Source organism: Scyliorhinus canicula, chromosome 16 (genome assembly GCF_902713615.1).
Source record: "Scyliorhinus canicula chromosome 16, sScyCan1.1, whole genome shotgun sequence".
Lineage (NCBI taxonomy): Eukaryota > Metazoa > Chordata > Chondrichthyes > Carcharhiniformes > Scyliorhinidae > Scyliorhinus > Scyliorhinus canicula.
Window position 1 is genome coordinate 60286039 of NC_052161.1, and position 17954 is coordinate 60303992.

The 17954-nt window shown below is 46.6% G+C and overlaps 1 protein-coding gene across 1 annotated transcript in view; it reads right to left on the reverse strand.

The window, feature by feature from the left end:
* LOC119950988 (interferon-induced protein with tetratricopeptide repeats 5-like) overlaps nt 1-17954 on the reverse strand; it is a 999792-nt gene that overhangs the window by 640508 nt on the left and 341330 nt on the right. The window lies entirely within an intron of this gene.

Below are 17954 nucleotides of genomic sequence, written 5' to 3' on the forward strand. Positions count from 1 at the left end.
AAGGCCTTTCGGCCAGCCCTGATGCCGAGCGGCCTAGCGCCAAAGTCCGTTGGCGCCGGTTTTGGCGCCAGTCGACGTAGCGGAAACCACTCCTGCCCCTAATGGCGAGAAGAATTCCGCACCTTTGGGGAGGCCCGATGCCTGAGTGGTTGGCGCCACTCCGCTATGCCGGGACCCCCCGCCCCGCCAGGTAGAGGAGAATCCCGGCTGTTGTTTCATAATTGAAGGCAATGCAAGAGTTAATGAAATGTATACAGACAGCCACTAGAGGGAGCGAGTCCCATAACTATATAAGGGATGGGGCTGTGACTTGTGGGTCAGACAGAAGAAGAAAATAAAAGAGACAGAAGATAGTGAGGCAAGAGAGAGAGATCAGCTGTGTACTTGAGAGTTCTGCAGTTAGATATTGTATAGTTTAATATAGAGACCTTCTACTCTAGGAATGTGAACGAATCATAGTGAGTAGTGCAAATAAATTTATAGTTCGTTCGTTAACAAAACTTGTTGTTCTTTGTTTCATATTAGCCATTCAAGCCATCCAGGTAAAGCAAAACAGAGAACAACACAAAAAAGTTTGTACTTTTGTGTGTTGTGTGCCTCATCTCCCTTAACTCTCACTCTCAAAATTTAAATGTGCACACAGTGTTGATGCTATGGGATTTTTCAGTTTAATGCTGTTGGATCACTCTCTCAACTGACAATCATTCCTCATCAACGTTGCTCCATATGGGATGGTCACCTCACATCACTGCAGCTCATTACGGATCTTTGACAGTGCCACAGGGAACCGTGTCCTCTCTTGTTGGTGGATCACTCTGACCTTCTGCCTTAAGCGGCAACTCCATATCTGTTTGTTTATCATGTGCATCTTACAGAGCCTCTCATTATTTGAACTTTATTTCTTGGACTGATGAGAATCAGACGAGGTATTGACTTGGAAGAGTTGTCCTATCTTATCTTCCAGACATAATCAATGCTGGGATCGTAATCCAATATTTAGTGGTGTTCGTTTGCTGCAACATTGCACCTTGTATATTTTGACGATCTCCTTACATTTCAAAATCAGTGACTTTCCAGGCAGCACGGCAGCACAGTGGTTAGCACTGTCGACTCACAGCTCCAGGATCCCAAGTTCGATTCCCAGCTTGGGTCACTGTCTGCATGGAGTCTGCACATTCTCCCCGTGTGTGCGTGGGTTTCCTCCAGGTGCTCTGTTTTCCTCCCACAAACCAAAGTTGTGCAGGTTAGGTAGATTAGCTATGCTAAATTTCCCTTAGTGTCCAAAAAGGTTCTGTGGGGTTACAGGGATAGGGTGGAGGTGTGGGCTTAAGTTGAATGTTCTTTCTAAGGGCCGGTGCAGACTCGATGGGTCAAGTGGCCTCCTTCTGCACTGTAAATTCTATGATTCTATGAGGTTATAGAAGTCATGAGTTTGTAAGCTGCTACCAAAGGGATGGTGGTCCATCAAGTTTTGTCTTCAATGGTTTTGAGCTTCTTGGCTATTATTGAAGTTGCACCCATCCAGGCAAGTGGAGAATATTCTGTCATCACCCTTTGAGTGCTGACATTTTTCCAGATCTCAGTCCTAAACAATTGGATCCTTATCCTGAAGCTCTATCCCCAGCTGGGGAAACAACCTCTCAGTCCCTATCCAGTAAAATCCTTTGATACCCTTTAATATATCAGTGTGATTGCCTCTCATTCCTTTAAACACCTGAATGTATTGGCCCAAAATACTCAGCTGCTCATCATCGAAACCTCTCAACAACCCTCTCCTCTGAGAATGTTACTGAACCACCTCCAAGGCAAATGAATCCTTGCTAGTTAAGGATATAACCCATTTCAGTCAGTGAAAGATTTAAAATGTTTACCCCACCAAGACAGTTCAAAGTCCTCTGAGAAAATCATACACATTAATTTCACACACATGCAGACATATCGGGCGCGATTCTCCCAGAGAGGGAGAAATCGTAAGGCTGGCGTCAAATCCGGGCGGGTTTGACGCCAGCCTCCCCCTCCCCGACCGGGAACCGATTCTGGTCCCCGGTCGGGGCTAGCATGCCGCCGCCGTAAACTCCGGCATCGCGGGCTTAACGAATTTTGTTAAGCCCGCTTGCCAGAGTTTGCGCCGGCTGACGCGTCACATGACGTCAGCCGCGCATGCGTGGATTGGAAGACTCCAACCCGCGCATGCGCGGATGACGTCATCGCGCATTTGCGCGAAAACCGCGCATGCGTGGGCCGGGATGCCCCTCAGCCGCCCCGCGAAGTGATACAGTGGGGCGGCGGAAGGACAAAGAGTGCGCGGGTATCGGACCCGCTGCCCGCGATCGGTGCCCACCGATCGCGGGCCCATGGCACCATTGGCACGGCCGTGGTACTGCCGTGCCAATCGGTGCCATGGTTTTAAAAATCGGCACTTTACGGCCGTAAAGGGCTGGGAACTCGGCCCATCGGACAGCTGAGAATCGCTGCTGGCCGTAAAAAAACGGCGGTAGCGATTCGTATCGGGAGTCGGGCGTGGGGGGGGGGGGAGAATAGCGGGAGGGCATCAGACTAGCGTGGCCATAAAATTTTACAACCCCCGCTATTCTCCGCATCGTCGTGAGTGCGGAGAATTGCGGCCATCGACTTTGAGGACAGGTTTTTCCAGACAGGGAAACAGCCGATAACGCAACAGCTGCATTTTAGAAAAAAACGTGATTTGATGCTCGAGAAACACTCAAACGAAGATTAATAGTGAACAGTCAATAGTTGGTTCATTCTAAAGGCAACGATTTTCTTTAAATTAGAGGTTTAGGTAAACAAGTCAGTCAGATTATCAATGTGTTGAGACGTTTAATAAATTTAGTCATAACTGAGTCAAGACAGCTGTAAACTGTGCTGTATCTGTTTGATTGTTAGTTTAAAGTAGTTTGTTAATTGTGTGAAGTCCCTACATCTTTTTAAAGGGGATTTGAAATTTGTATTTACAAACAATAAAATTCATTTGTACGTTGCATTTATATTTAGATAATTGATTCAACTTGAATTTACATTCTGTAATATCGAAACCATTACTATGATGTAATCTAAGATTTAAATCTTTAGAATAAAGTAGTAGAAAGTAGCTGTTATGAAAGGTTGCAGTCTCATTGTGAACCCTAACTCTTCTAGGATTCTCGAATGGTGAATTCTAAGTTGTGTGAGAGAGTATGAAATGAAAAAAATGAAAATCGCTTATTGTCACGAGTAGGCTTCAATGAAGTTACTGTGAAAAGCCCCTAGTCGCCACATTCCAGCGCCTGTCCGGGGAGGCTGGTACAGGAATTGAACCGTGCTGCTGGCCTGCTTGGTCTGCTTTAAAAGCCAGTGATTTACCTCAGTGAGCTAACTTCAGTGAGTTAATCTTTCGCTATAATAAACCTTTAAAGTATATGTTATTCTGAGGTATATTTCTTTACTCAAATATTCTGGGGCCGAAAATATTTTATAACTGGAGTAGTTTACTGAAGCTCTTACGATAATATTCAAATCTCTTTTAGTTGGGAATTTAAGGTGACAATACATTTAACTGAATAAATTGCCAGGGGTGAGGGCGAGGGGGGGCATTTGGGTGGGGGTGGGGGGGGGGGGGGCGCGGGTATGGGTGGGGGTTAAAGATAGCAGAAACCTAACGTCGTTGGTTGATTTGGGGAAGCATTTTAGACTCCTGTGGGCAGGTTTGCAGATGCATTAACCATACAATTCTGCAGGTGACTCCTCTGCTCCTGACCAGTCTGCCCCATCTCGACCTGATTTTACAGGTGACAGGCAAAAGCTAGGTTGGTCCATCCATTGTCCCCCCCAGCTGACGCCCTCAAGTCGCCAATTATTGGCCAAGTTAATGTGCAGTGGGAGTCAGGGAGTGTGAAATATTTAAATACAGGCAATGCAACCTCAACACACAGTTCACAGACTCACCACTTTATACATGGTGGTAGATTTTGGAGTGTCCTTGTGAGCTGCAATGGAGGGGTAGAGCGATCCAGTAATGTATTGAACTAAAGATCCCACAGTATATTTGGGAGCCTGATTTAACACTCACTATTGATGTGCGAGATTCCCAGGGGTACAGGCAATCTGACAGGAAAAAGCAGACTGGAGCGATAGGTATCAGATCATTAGTGTCTTTGTCAGCAGTCCTTGCGGGCCAGGAGGAGCAGGGATATTCCCATCAGGCAGAACGGTCCCCTTCGGTGTCACAGATGTTCTTTGTAAGGCCTATCCCACAACCCCACCATTGTGACTGCAGACTACCTTTTGCTTCACCCCCTCTCTATGTTGTCTCCATCAGCACGGTAGCATTGTGGATAGCACAATGGCTTCACAGCTCCAGGGTCCCAGGTTCGATTCTGGCTTGGGTCGCTGTCTGTGCGGAGTCTGCGCATCTTCCCCGTGTGTGCGTGGGTTTCCTCCGGATGCTCCGGTTTCCTCCCACAGTCCAAAGATGTGCAGGTTAGGTGGATTGGCCATGGTAAATTGCCCTTAGTGTTCAAAACTGCCCTTAGTGTTGGGTGGGGTTACTGGGTTATTGGGATAGGAGGAGGTGTTGACCTTGGGTAGTGTGCTCTTTCCAAGAGCCGGTGCAGACTCGATGGGCCGAATGGCCTCCTTCTGCACTGTAAATTCTATTCTATCATGACCATTCCCCCTTGCTCCTATTGCATCCTTTTCCCTTCTTCCCGGTGCAGCATTTCTCCCATCTCTCTATTGTTATCAGACCCTTTCCTCATCCCCTCCCCATTAGGCCTGAGGGATATTTCCCAATGTGATATTCACAGATACCAGCAGGGTCCTGCCTGACCTCAATCCTGCTTGGACATTATATGGCATGAGTGTTGCCTTGTTAGCGAGGGCACTCACACCACAGGTAAATGAGTCTGTCACCTTCAGGGCCAAAGTGACATTCAGAGCCACCAGCCTTGTTTGACCTCAATCGTGCCGAAAGAGCAAATGCAACGTGTATCACAATTCTGGCACTGCCTCCTTGGAAAATCGGAATCTTCACACACAGAGATCCCCAGATAAGGCCAGGGAGGTCAACATCCAGCTGTGTTTCCACATGGAAGGATAATGGCAGGTTGGTACAAGTCCTTGTGATGTAACCTCATCTGTTTGTCATCCTGTATTTTTCCTTCACTTCGTCAACAAGACATCAAGCTGCTGCTGTCTCGCTATCACCCTATTGACTTTATGGTTCATTGAAGTTTACCCCTTTGAATTTGAGTTTATCTGGATTGCGGTGGTTAATTTATTTCTCCTTTTTTCTTCATTCACGAGTGTAGTGATCCTCGCCTGAGTGTGTACAGAAGGGGCTGATGGGAAATGGAAGTACCACCAGGGGGCAGCACGGGGACATATAAGAGTGACACCGAAGGCCCGTCCTCGCTCACTTTGGCTGGAGAGACGGTGGAGCAGGACAGGGACGGAAGTTGAGCTCAGGGCTGCGAGTGTAGTCAGGCCTAGTTGCAGAGCATAGAAAAGCAGTATTTTTCCAATTGCTATTCTGTAAGTAAAAGTTAACAAAGTCATTTATTGTGGAGCACAATAAACCATCCTTCAACTGCTGAACGACTTCTAGCATTCATTTAAGAAACATAACAACGAGATGTAAATATCTCTTCCAAAGTCACCATTTATTACTCATTACTAATTGAGGAAGTGTTGTTGAAGCACCTTCATGAATACTGCACTATGTGTGGTACAGACACACCCTCAGCACTTGAACATTGCCTCACTTAAATTTAAAACCTAAATCTGTGTCATTTCCTTCTCCTACTCAAGCAAAATATCAAATTATTAATTTTTTGAATGTTTCTTTGAAGTTTTCCATTTTATATACTGTACAGTAAACAAAGGTATGTAGATCGGATAAAATTGACCAGAGCTCTCCATTAGAATTGCCCCCCCTAACCGCCCCTCCCCCGCCTGCAACTTTTGGGCTAGGTTCCACTCACACCCACAAAATCTTAGACATTGCTTCACAGAAGGCTATCGAGTACCTAACAAGTCGGGGGCATGTCCAGAACATGTGGGTGTGGTTGGCCAGGCCTCCCTGGCACCCTTCACATTTGTCCTCAAATCCTGGAAGAACCTACTCATTTGGCTTCTTGTCAGGTGTATCTGTGCAACACTTTCACTTGCATAAGGCAAGTGGGTAGGTTGCCTTACTCACTTGTCTTGCGCAAGTGAAGGTGGAGTTGGCCCTGTTCAGTGCTTCGTTCCAGAGTCCCCACCCTATTTCAATCCCTCGTTCTTCCTCCCACCTTTCCCGGATTTCATCCAGTGGGTAACGTGCCCTTTCTAATAGTCATCGGTACAGGTCGCCGCAGTTTCCCCCCAACCAGGTTACCCGCGAACAGTAGTTGCTCTAACATCATGTGTCTGAGGGTCCGTGGGTACGTTGTCATTTCCTTGCGGGGGATCTTCTTTACCTGTAGGTCTTGCAGTTGGTTCCCGTTGGGAACTTGTAGTCTTTCTGTCAGTTCCTCTATGGCCGCTAGCCTGTCCTCTGTATAGAAGTCCCTAACAGTTGGCGTCCCCCGTCCTGTCTCCACCTCCTGAAGGTGGTGTCTTGCATGGCTGGCGTGAACTTGTGGTTGCCACAGATGAGGGCCATAGTGGATATTTTGGTTAAGCCAAAGTGCTGTCTCATTTGATTCAGAGTGTGGCTACCACCACTGGGCTTGTTGACTCTGGTTGGCAGGGATGGGAGTGCTGCCGTGGCGAGAGCCCGGATGGTTGACCCTGTGCAGGAGCTTTCTCCGTCCTTTCCCATTCCATTTCTGGTTCTTCCACCCATCCCCTCACTCTTTCTGCAGTGGCTGCACAATGGTAGTATTGTACGTTTGGGAGGGCCAGGCCCCCCATGTTCCCTCTCCTTTATAGGCCCTTTTTGGGGATGCTTGGGGTCTTTCTCCCCCCCTCGCGGAATCAACCATACTTCCTTGGATTCAGAGCAAAGCGCATATGTTCGACCACAGTCACCTTGTGTGCTTATTAAGCGATTTTGTGTTAATTAATCCACTGTAGCTTCAGATGTACTTTGAAATCCATGCTAATCTTACCGTAAAGTGTCAGTTCCAGCAAGAAAAACAGATGGTGGGATTTCTCATGGAATCTTGAGCCTCTTGGAAAAACAATGTGATTGGGTGCCGTGAATAACATCACTCTGGTGAACTAGAGACTCTTAAAGCCAGGAACCGGCTTCAAACAGATTGGTGGCCATCTTTAAAGGTCTCCTTGACCAGGCTGCAACCGAATGGCACCCAGGCCACATCTCGGGGATCTCCCCCCCCCCCCCCCCCCCCGACAGTCATCACCAGCAGATCCTCTCTCCGCCAATATTGTGCCACCCCACCCTCCACCCCCCCCAGAGTCAGCATTGGAATATATGCCCGTGCATCCCTGATAGTCATTACCGGCAGATTTCCCCCTCACCCACCCACCTCCATCCCCTTGGTAGGCATCACTGACAGATCCCCCCCACCCATAACTCATCACCAGCAGATCCCTCTCCCCAACATTCATCACAACAGATTCCACCACCCACATCAATCCCCACCACCTGCACCCCCAACATTCATCACCGGCACAACCCCCCCGCACCACCCCCCCAACCCCCATTGCTTGCAGATCCCCCCCTCAATGTCCGTTCAGGCCCTCCCCTTGTGCCCACCACACATAAACGCACCTCTCCCACTTTTGTCCTACCCTAGCACTGCCCCCAGCAAAGGTTAGCACTGCCAAGTTGGCTCTGCCAGCATGGCACTACCAGCTTGGCACTTTTGTAAGAGCAGATGCAAAGTATTCTTTCAGTATCTCAGTCATATCCTCTGCATTTCCAAAATGATTACAGGGGCTAACTTGGAATCCACACAACTAGGGGTGGGGAGAATGGTGCATGGTCAATCTGCACCTGTTCCTTCTGATGCAAGCAAACTTTGTGCTGCCTGATAAAATGCATGATGCTGTCAGCATCCACAGCTAAATGCAATGTTGTGTTGTTCACTCCAGCAGAGGACAAATTCTGCAAATGACGAGTACAACTGAGAGCCATCGTGCATCATTTAATAGGCGGGTTCAGCACTTTCAGTAGAGGGGGCATGGTGGCACAGTGGTTGGCACTGTTGCTTCACAGCGCCAGGGACCTGGGTTCGATTCCGACCTTGGGTGACTGTGATGAGTTTTCACATTCTCCCTGTGCATGCGTGGGTTTCCTTTGGGTGCTCTGGTTTCCTCCCACAGTCCAAAGATAGGCAGGTTAGGTGGATTGACCATGCTAAATTGTCTCTTCATGTCCAAAGGTAAATTGGGTTGCAGCGTTATGGGATAGGATGGGGTATTTGGCCCTGGTACGGTACTCTTTTGAAAATGAAAATGAAAATCGCTTATTGTCACAAGTAGGCTTCAAATGAAGTTCCTGTGAAAAGCCCCTAGTCACCACATTCCGGTGCCAGTTCGGGGAGCCTGGTACAGGAATTGAACCGTGCTGCTGGCCTGCCTTGGTCTGCTTTCAAAGCCAGCGATTTAACCACGTGCTAAACCGGCCCCAATGGCGAGTGGCCCACCCTACTTCATCATAATTCAACTTTTCTGCAGTGGGGCATCAGCAAGTTAAGTGGCTTGCTGGAAATTTCAGAGGTAACTTAATAGTCCATTACACTGTGGGTCCGGAGTCATCTGTTGGCCAGATCAGGTAAAGGCAGCAGATTTCCCTCCCTAAAGGACTTTAGTGAGTCAGATAGATGTCTCTGGTAATCCAGTAGTTTTATGGTCACTAGCTGCTGTGGTGGGATTTTGAACTCAGACATTAATCTGGATGTCTGGCTTGTTAGTCAAGTACCATTATTACTATGTGACTGTTCCTCTACTTTCTGGTCTCTGGTAATCTCCAGGATGTGATGGTGGAGGTTGTTTGAGTGATGCTAAGACTATTGAACATCAAGGGGAGAATGCTGGATTCTCTCTTGTTGGAGATGGCCAATGCCTGGCACTTGTGTCACGTGTCACTTATAAGCCCAAGTTTGAATGTCAGCCAGTCTTGCTGTATCTGGGAATGGACTGCTTCATTATCTGAGGAGCTACAAATGGTCCTGATCATTGTCAATACCCACATTGTGCAATCACCAGCGAATATCTCTACCTCTGACCTTACATTGAAGGGAAGATCATTGATGGAAGCATTTGAAAATGGTTGGGCCTAGGGCACTACCCTGAGGAGTTCCTTAAGCAATGTTGACCTCTAATGATCAACAACCATCTGCCTTGATGCTAAGGATGATTCTAACTGTAGTGAGATTTTCCCCCTTCTTCTCATTGATTTGGATTTTACTAAGAGTTACTGATTCCACACTTGGTCAAATGCTGCTTTGATGTCAGGGTCTGCCACTCATTATCTCAGCTCTTGAGTTCAGCTTTGTGCATATTTGGATTAAAGCTGTGATAAGGTCAAAGCCAAGTGGCTCTAGCAAAATTCAAAATTAGCATCAGTGAGCAGGGCTTTTGCTCAGTAAGTGCTTCTTAATGCCAATGGCCCCTTGTATCACATTGCTGATGATTTGAGACGACTACTGGGACAATAATTGATTGGATTGGATTTGTCTTGCTTTTCGTGGATAAAACATACCTGGGCAATTTTGCAATTTGTTGGTTAGATACCAATCATGTAGCTGCAGTGGATCAGCTTGGGGAGGTGCGGAGATGGTTCTGGGTCACAAGAGTTCAGTACTACAGCCACAATGCTGTCAGGGATTACAGCATTTTCTATATTCCAAACCTTCAGTTGTTACCTGACATCACATGAATTAGTTGAGGACTGTATCTGCATTGCTGGGGGACCTTAGGAGATGGCTGAGATGGACCATCCATCCACTTTGCCCTTGTACCTGAAGTTTGTTGTGAATGCTTTATTCTTTTTCTCAAATGCTGACCTCTGCCACCATTGAGGATGGGAATAGTTGTGGAGTCTCCCCCTCAGGTCACTTGTTTCATTATCTCTTCCTCTCGTTATTTTTAAAATTGTCTACTGTTATGGGCCAGGGTTTAGCGAACCCCAAACTGTATCATGGAGTTCACCTGACCCACAACATTTAATAGATTGTGGTATGGGGAGCACAAGGCCCACTCTACAGGTGTGGTACAGCAGAAATAGAAAAGTAAATTTTAAGACAAAACAACGTTTATTCTATGAACTCAAGTTAATCTTTTTGAAACATACAGTGAACATCTTAGCAACCATCAATTCAAATACAACCCCTAAAGAATACAACACTAAGTAATGATTAAGCTGTCCTTTTAACATCCATGAGACTTAAAAAACCTTCAAAACAGAAAGATATCAGGTGTAACTTCACTACTGAGAACATTCATAATTCTACATTCACCAAATGATCAAGAGATAGTCTTTTGATGGCAGAGAGAACAGCAGTACACCAGCTTGGTCTGGCTTCAGCTCGAACACTGAAAACAAAACTAAAACACATCCTGCAGAAAACAGCCTAAAACAAAAGTAAAAAACCAACAGACAGCCCAGCACCACCCACACTCTGACATCACTGCAGCAATATGAGCAGCCAAACATTTCTTAAAGCGACATTCTACCACGAGCCATGATTGGATGTTACAGGACTACAGGCATCCTTCGAGTATGGGGAAGAACACTAGAGAATGTTACCCCAATGAATTCAGTCCCTTTTAGCCCACTCATAATAACTTCCCCAAGAGCTTCTCAAATTATATTTTTCTTCTTACTGCCAAACAGAAAACTGACCTTTTCATCGTGAGCTTTGCTGTCTTCTCCTTACATAAATTCTGCATTCCTCTTTTTAGCAATTTGAGGAAGCCAGGGTAAGGTACAGAGATTTATTTAACTTCAATCAACATACTGCGCGAGGCAGCACCTTGCTCCCACTGCAGTCCATGCTGGGAGAACTAACCACATCAGGCCCTGCTTTGGGCCGGCTTTTATGTCTGTTTGGAATGAGGTGACCTCCGCCCTCTATCTGGGAAGCTCATACTCTACAGGACCGTCGGGGAGATCAACAATGGTTTTGACTTGGGAATTATAATAGTCTCTCGGTCTCATGTTGGCTTTCCCTTGCCTTCACATTAACTTATACCTCCTGCTCTCCTGTCACTTGTACAGCAATAGCTTATCTGCGTATCTTGTGGATACAGTTGCTACTGTGTATCTTGTGGATGGTACACTCTGCTGGCACGGCGCACTGGTGGTGGAGGGAGTGACTGTTAAAGTGGTTGATGGAGTGCCAATAAAGCAGACTTTGTCCTGGATGGTGTTGTCCTTCTTGAGTGTTGTTGAACTTCCACTCATTTGGGCAGGTGCAGTGCATTCCACTTGTGCTGCCATGTAAATGGTGCACTGGCTTTGGGGCATCAGGAGTTGAGCTACTCACCGCTAAATTCCCAGCCCCTCATTTGCTCTTGAAGTCACAATATTCATACGCCAGGTCTAGGTCAATTTCTAGTTGATGGTGACCCACCAGGATGTTGATAGTGGAGATGGTGTAATGGGGTGGGGCAGGGGTGGAATTTACAATAGAAATTCCCTAGCATGATAAGGGGAGATGGTTAGACTCTGCCTGGTTTGCAATGGTCATTGCCTGGTAGTGGTTGAAGGACAGGAAGGAGATAGAGGGGACAAATGGGCAAAGATGAAGTTAGCGTGCTGTCATTTATGGATGTCGCAAGGATCAGTGCTGGGGCCTCAGCAATTTACAATCTATATTAATGACTGAGAGAAAAGGACAGAGTGTGTCTCTGGGTTTGCTGAAAAGTACGAATTTAGGTGAGAATGCAAGCTGTGAGGAGGGCAGAGAGGCTGCAAAGAGAGCCAATGGACAACAATGTGGTAGAAGGGGTATAATGTGAAAACTGTGTGGTTATTCACATAAGAACAGAAAAGTGGAATATTTCCTGAAAGGTGTGAAAATTCAGACGGACTTGGATGTTCTCATGCAAGGTACACAAAAAGTTAACATGCAGGTAACAAGCAATTAGGAACACAGATGACATGTTGGCCTTCAGCAAAAGAGAATTGTAGTACAATAATTAAAAAATCTTTCTACAATTGCACAGGACTTGGAGAGAGCACACCTGGAGAATTGTGTGCAGTTTTGGTCTCCAAGGGCTGGATTCTCCGATCCCCGACGCCGAAATTGCGTTCAGGGACGGGGCGGAGAATCCCCGATGATGCTGAAATCGGGTGCGGTACCGCTTTCATGATGCTCCTCCCCTCTCCGTACATTGGTTGAGGCCCGCGATGCTCCGTGCACGACCGGCCGAGTTCCTGATGGCGTGGGTCTCTCATGGTCTCACCCATCGGGAACTCAGCATGGCAGCTGCAGACTCAGTCCAGCGCCACCACACTGGGGAGAGGGCCGATCCGTGGGCAGGGGCGGACATATTCGGGGCTGGGGGGCACTGTAGTGGGGGGGTCTGGGACACGCGTGCCAGCCGAAGCGGGGGACTATTTTGCGGGCCAGGTCCACGAGTGGTATCTGCCATGAAGCACGGCGCTGACACTGCAGGCCACTGCCGTGCAAATGCACGGCCATGGTCCCGGCAATTCTCCAGGCTGTATCAGCAGCTAGAGCCAGGTGCTTATTAACCAAACCAGAGAGCACAAATTTTACTTTAACAGCATTTTGCAATATTGCAACATTCTTGCAATAAGGTATGATGATTGTCCCTTTCAGGGCATCACAGCAGAGTAAGGGTCACCTGGTCTGGGTGACCAATTGAGACTCCGAGTGCTAACCACTGTGCCACAGATCTCCATCCATAATTCCACCTTTTGTTCACAAGATAGTTATGGATGACTGAGGCCATTGAGCCTAGCTGATCTCAGCCATCCCACAATGGGCGACACGTGGCACAGTGGTTAACTGATATCTCATGGCGCCAGGGATCCATGTTCAAATCTGGACTTGGGTGATTCTCTAAGTGGAGTTTGCACTTTCTCCCCGTGTCTGCGTGGGTTTCCTCCGCGTGCTCTTGTTTGCTCTCACAATTCAATGATGTGCAGATTAGGTGGATTGGCCATGCTAAATTGCCCCTTCAAGCCCAAAGATGTGCAGGTTAGATGGGGCTGCAGGGTTATGGTGATAGGGTAGGGGAGTGGGCCTAGGTAGGATGCTTTTTCAGAGGGTCGGTGCAGACTTGATGGGCCGAAGGGCCTCCTTGTGCACTATAGGAATTCTGTTGACATATAAACATATGTATGAGGAGCAGGAGAGGCCATTCAACCCCTGATAAACTGCCTATTTTATACCAGTGACACCAACTCAAAAGTACTTAATTGGCTGTAAAGCAATTTGGGATGAGTTGCATAAATCCAGGTTGTGTCTTTCTTTCATTTCACCTGCATGCAGCAGGCAGAGTGACTCTGGTAACAACCAAATTGGTGTCCTTATACTGATTTAAATAAATTGTTACATTTCCGAAACAATTGAACTCTGTAGCTAATGCAACCTTACCATTCTGACTTCTCCGGCAGAAACCCACATTGTACCATAAATGGCATCTTCCCTGTTTACGTAATGAGACAAGCCCCAAGTTTTGCCAATCAGGTATCTGGCAGTGCTCAGGAAAATTGGAGATTGAATTGTTGATATGAACTTTTCAGCGAAGAAAGATACATGTTATAAAAATTCAGTGCAGCCTTAACTCAAGAATTATATTGTTTACCTTTCTCCCAGAAGCTGTTTTGCAAATTATGTTGCACACTGCAAATTTACAGCCTAAAATGGAAAAAAAACTAATGAATGGCCAAGAAGCTCCAACCGTAAGTAAAGAGTGTGACAGCAACACCCTGAGAGAAATCATTTCTAGAAACAGTATCAAATCGGGTCGGTTTCCATAAAGAGTCTTTTGGTGAAAGTCCTTTTATGTCGTTTCTCTGGGATTTGAATTACATTTTTGACACAATTAGAATGGACCATCGGGAATCCTCCCGCAGAGAAATGTGAGTCCCTCAGAATGACCCCACCCACCTTCTACTACATTTTAAACAGGGTGGTACGGGGGCTGGTGGGTGGGTGGGGAGGTGGGTGGTGAGCGGAGAGAACCTATGATGGAGTAGAGACTTGTAAAATCTTTCTTTATGACTGAAAGGGATTCCAATTACAGACTTCTCAAGGGCAACAAAATAGTGAGTCTTTTGTATCACTCCTATTTTTCAATCTCTTATATTTGTTTTCATGAGGCCCAAGATTCTCAAGCCTCTGGTAGATCAACACAAGTTGTCATCAGAATAGGGGATACTTTACTTCATCAAAGCATTAAATGGGGGGGGGGGGGGGGGGGGGGAATCACCATTGCGTGGCAGTCTCACTACCGCTATTCCTGCCCACCCAATCAAGTTCATCAGACACAATTTGCCTTTAACAAATCATGCTGGCTGCCTTTATTACAGCAGATCGCTCCAAGTCAGGTCTCAATTCTCCAATTTTGGCGTGACAATGATTTCCAGTAATTTACCCATTACTGATTTTACTTCTTGGTCTATAATTACCAGATTTAGTCTTCTTCACCTTCCTGAACAGGGATTTCTAACATTTACAATCCTCTAGTCCTCTGGAAGCACCCGGGTATGTCCAAGAAGGGTTGAAAGATTATGTTTGGAGTTTCTTTCATTCGCTCCCTAGCTTCCCTCAGCAGGTTGGGATACATTCCATCTGGACCAGGTGATTTGTTATTTTTGACAGATGCCAACCTTCTTAATACCTTCATTTTATTTATTTTTTTCTATCCAAAATCTCTACTCTGCCTTTCTCTGCTGCAAGCTTACATTTACTCTCTTCTTTATGAGGACAAATGTGAAATATTTGTTCGGTAACTCAGTCATGTCCTCTGCATTCACAAAAAGATGAAACCTCAGGTGAATCCCATGTAATTTTAGTTATTGTACCAGTCTGCCATATGGGATCTTATAAAATGCCTCACTAAAGTCCATATAAACAACATCCACACCCCTTCCCTCATCAATTTTCTTTGTCACCTGTTCAAAAAACTCAATCAAGTTGGTGAGACATGATCTTCCCCATACAAAACCATGCTGCCTGTCACTAACCAGTCTATTTTCCTCCAAATTTGCATATATCCTGTCCCTCAGTATCTTTTCCAAAAACTTCCCCACCACTGATGACAGGCTCACCGGCCTACAATTTGCTGGATTATTCCTGCTTCCTTTCTTAAACAAGGGAACAACATTGGCTATTCTCCAGTCCTCTGGAACCTTTCCTGTGGTCAAAGTGGATGTGAAGATATCTGTTAAGGCCCCAGCTATTTCTTTCCTTGTCTCCCTCGGTAATCTGGGTAGATCCCATCCAGCCCCGGGGACTTGTCTACCTTAATGGAATATAGGATACTCAACCTTTCCCCCTTTGATATATTGACGTTCTCAAGAGAGTTCACACCTATCCCTGACCTCAACATCCGTCATGTCCTTCTCCCTGGTGAACACCGATACAAAGTACTCATTAAGGATTTCACCCACTTCTGTGGTTCCACGCATAACTTCCCTCCATTGTCCTTATGTGGGCCTACTCTTTCACTTGCTACCGTCTTGCTGCTAATATATGCATAAAACGCCTTGGGATTTTCCTTGACCATGTTTGCTGAAGACGTTTTAGCCCTGCTAATTCCATGTTTATGTTCTTTCCTACTTTCACTGTATTCCTCAAGGGCTTTGTCAGTTTTTAGATGCCTAGATCTATCATACGCTCCCTTTTTCCTCTTTACTAAGCTGACAATTTCCCGTGTCATCCATGGTTCCCGAATCCTACCATTTCCATCCTTCATTTTTGCAGGGACATGCCTGTCCTGCACTTCAATCAACTGACCTTTTGAAAGCCTCCCACATGCAGATGTGGATTTTCCCTCAAATAACCGCTCCCAATTCAAATTACCCAGTTCCTGTCTAATTCGGATGCAATTGGAGCTCACCCAATTAAGCTCCCTCATCTGCAGGCCACTCGTGTCCTTATCCGTGAAGACCCGAAATCTTATGCAATTATGGTCGCTAAGCCCAAAATGCTCCCCCACTGAAACATCAATCACCTGGCCTGGCTCAGTCCCTGATACCAAATCTAGTATGGCCCCCTCCCTGTTGGATTGTCAAAAGCCCACCTGGACACATCTAACAAATTGCTCTCCACCCGAGCCCCTGCTTTTTTTTTAACCTTTTCAACTGCTCCTCTGTCTCCTGCAGGCTGTTGGGACGTCCATTGTACACTTCCAACATTGTGATTTTGCCCTTCTTATTCCTGAGCTCACCCATAATGCCTCACTACAAGTACACTTCAATGTATCCTTCAGCAACACAGCTGTGATCTACTCCCTAATCAGCAATGCAACTCCCCGACCTCTTATGTTTTTCCATCTGTCCTGTCTAAAACAACAATAACCCAGAATGATATTGCCAATGGTTCAATCGCTAGGGCAAAGAGCAAAGGGGAGAGCGGGCACCCCGCCTCGTCCCGTGATGCAACCCAAAATACTCCGAATTAACACAATTGGTCCGCACGCTCGCCTTAGAGGCCCGAAATAACAATCTCACTCAATCAAAAAACCCCTACCCAAAGCCAAACCGCGCCAGCAACTCGAGTAAGTATGACCACCACATGGCCAAACGCCTTCTCTGCGTCCACAGACACAGCTATCTCCGCCTCCCAACTCATCGAGGGCATCATTATCACATTCAATAGACTCCGAACATTGATCAATATATACTGGCCCTTCACGAACCCTGTCTGTTCCTCCCCTATTAACCCTGGCACACAATTCTCTATCCCTACCGCCAGCACCTTCGCCAATAGCTTTGCATTCTAATTTAACAACAATATCGGGCAATCTGACCCACAATGCACTGGGTCATTATCTTTCTTTAAAATGAGCAAGATAGATGCCTGACACAGCGTGGAGGGGAAGCTCACCCCTCCCCACCAACTCATTGTTCATCACCACTAACAGGGGCACCATCTCCGATCCATAACTTCTTATAAAACTCTGCATGGAACCCATCTGGGCCTGGGTCCTTCCCCGACTGCATCACCCCCACACAATCCATCACCTCTCCCAGATCAATCGGGACCCCCCAGCCCTCGCCTCATCCATCCTCGGGAATTCCAGTCCATCCAAAAAACGGCTCATGGAAGTACATGCGTTTTGAAGCCATTTGTGATTCACACCATTCATTAAGTCATCACACAGTCATGGATGGACATTTTGACGGGGGAAGTATAATTCCACCCTAGGGAAGAACTCATAGAACATAGAACATAAAACATACTGTGCAGAAGGAGGCCATTCAGCCCATCGAGTCTGCACAGACCCACTTAAGCCCTCACTTCCACCCTATCCCCGTAACCCAATCACCCCTCCTAACCTTTTTTTTGGTCACTAAGGGCAATTTATCATGGCCAAACCTCCTAACCTGCACATCTTTGGACTGTGAGAGGAAACCGGAGCACCCGGAAGAAACCCAAGCAGACACGGGGAGAACATGCAGACTCTGCACAGACAGTGACCCAACTGGAATGGAACCTGGGACCCTGGCGCTGTGAAGCCACAGTGCTACCCACTTGTGCTACCGTGCTGCCCACAAATTCATATGCGTCGTAGTTAAGTGCCAGACATCTCCTTTTATCTGGGTAAAAACAGAGGGAAATGTCAGCTAGAATGTTATAGTTCTTTTGATCCATCATTAGAGAGATTGTAAATTCCTTGGAGGGCCTTGACAACCATTCACCCAAGCAAATTGCACCACACTTAATGACAGAATTACCTCTCTCTTGCAAGGCAAGTTTGCGCGTTACTAGAGGCAGCAAGACAAACTGATTTGGAACATATGCAACTACAGATCACGACCCCAATGGAGACGATTGTTCTTGCCATCATTGATAATAATAATC